The sequence below is a fragment of the Trichechus manatus genome, unplaced genomic scaffold (assembly GCF_000243295.1).
Source record: "Trichechus manatus latirostris isolate Lorelei unplaced genomic scaffold, TriManLat1.0 scaffold00311, whole genome shotgun sequence".
Classification (NCBI taxonomy): domain Eukaryota; kingdom Metazoa; phylum Chordata; class Mammalia; order Sirenia; family Trichechidae; genus Trichechus; species Trichechus manatus.
In genome coordinates this window covers 707470-709945 of record NW_004444247.1, presented here as the reverse complement: position 1 = coordinate 709945, position 2476 = coordinate 707470, and positions in this window count along the sequence as shown.

Below are 2476 nucleotides of genomic sequence, written 5' to 3'. Positions count from 1 at the left end.
AAGAAAATACCCTCCGATTTATGTTCCCTTGATGTTTTCACTTCAATCCTCTATATAGTTTGAGTCAGTACTGAAGAACAAACATGACATATTTTGTAAGGCCAAATCATGTGTCCAAAAGCATGGAGAAATGTGTGAGGAGTTGATGAATAATGATTAATGGTGATTATGCTGATTAAGAATAAATGATAGGTCCTGGATATTTTGGGGGCTCTCACCCCCCTCCCATTTGTACAACAGATGACAAATGCAGCATACAGCTGCACTGCAATTAAGTGCCTTTTTGAATTAGAACCCTTTTTGATACTGTTTAATATGCTGGGTCTCTTAGACAACTATACATACAGCAGATTCAATCTGTGACATTAATAATTTAACCAAAATCATAGCGAAGGATACTGGCCTAAATCGTTTAGAAATCATGAAAAATATCCACAACATGTGGGCAAGTATTAAAAAAAAAGAAAAAATATGAAAAAAAAATTTCAGCCATATAAATGTTACAAAGGAGAAAACAATGTCATTAACACTGAGAAAGTAGAATATTCCCTTTTCATATAAGGCATTTGTAAAAAGGCAGAAATGGCAATTTGTGGCACAGATGCCCTCTTGGAATTCATTTTGTCAACACCCAAGCAGGTGGCACAAGAGAAACAGATTGAGAAGTATGTTGATAATATGAGGTCATTCCAGAATCCCATTTAGGCTGTTCATTTCAACATCGTTTTAAGCCCCTGGATCAGAGTCATAAAATCTTATTGATTTAGAAAACGATTTTTCTGTATCCTGCCATAAAAATAAATGATATTTTGTAACAATACCCAAACCAAACCCACTGCCGTCCAGTCGATTCCAGCTCATAGCGGCGCTATAGGACAGAGTAGAACCGCCCCAGAAGGTTTCCAAGGCTGTAATCTTTACGGAAGCAGACTGCCATATCTTTCTCCCGCGGAGTGGCTTGTAGGTTCGAACCACCAACCTTTCGGTAAGCAGCCAAGCGCTTAACCACTGCACCACCAGGGCGCCTTAAATATCATGCCAGATGTGTTATTTTGCAACTTGTGTCCATTCAACATTTTGTTTCTGATGTTTATTTGATATACATGGCCTTTATTCATGCATTTTATTTTTTTTAATATTTTATTGTGAGGTAGGTGAAAGTTTACAAAGCAAATTAGGTTCCCCTTTAACAATTTTTATACAAATTGTTCCGTGCCATTGGTTACAATTTTTATAATGTGTCAGCGTTCTCATTATTTCCATTCTATTTGTTCTGTTTCCATTGATCTAGCTTCCCTTTCCCTCCTTGCCTTCTCATCTTTGCTTTGGGTAAATGTTGACTGTTTTGGTCTTATATAGTTCATTGTTTAAGGGAGCACATTACTCATGGGTGACAGAGTTTATTTTATAAGCCAATCTATTATTTGACTGAAAGGTGACCTGCATAAATCGCTTCAATTCGGTTCAAAGGTTTTCTTAGGGTGATGGTCTCGGGGGTTCCTCTAGTCTCTATCGGTCCAGTAGGCCGGGCCTTTTTTAGGAATTTGAGTTTTGTTCTACATTTTTCTCCCATTCTATCCGGGATCTTCCACTGTGTCCCTGGTCAGAAAGGTTGGTAGTGGTAGCCAGGCACCATCTAGTTCTTCTGGCTGTAAATCTTTACAGAAACAGACTGACACATCTTTCTCCTTCAAAGCAGCTGGTGGGTTTGAACCGTTGACCTATTGGTTAACAGCCAAGCGCTGTGCCACCAGGGCTCCTAGTAGAACTGCCCCATAGGGTTTCCAAGGAGCGCCTGGTGGATTCGGGTTGGCAGCTGAGCTCTTAACCATTATGCCGCCAGGGTTTTCTTATAACAATAGTATCTGTTAAACGTCAAAAACTTGCCATGGGTTTAGCAGAGTTGAAATGCTTCCGTTGGTTCAAGAGGAAGATGCCAGCTGTAGCTTAGATGACTCATTTAAAAACAGAACAACAACAACAAAAAAAAAAAACATTGCTGTCGAGTAGATTCCAATTCATAGAGAGCCTATAGGACAGAGTAGAACTGCCCCATAGGGTTTCCACAGAGCAGCTGGTAGATTCGAACTGCTGACCTTTTGCTTAGCAGCCATAGCTCTTAACCACTGAGCCACCAGGGCTCATCAGGTAGGTAACAATCACTCTGCATGTATTGTTTTAGTTTCTACTCTAGATGGGTTATTGGCACGTATACCAGCAAAAAAATCCTAACACTGATATTGCTTGCCTCCTGAATACCTCTGAAATCATTTATCTTTTACCAATTTCAATTTTCCCCTTTTATTGTTCTACCAACATACTTGCCTCTTAACCTTGTCATGGATTGAGACCATGGATTCGTGCATTTTGTCTTGCTTACTTTTGAATCCTCAAGACTTCTTACATGACATATGGCATGCACTAAAATGAATGCCTGTTGAGTGAATAAATCATGCGATGAATGAGTAAATGATTC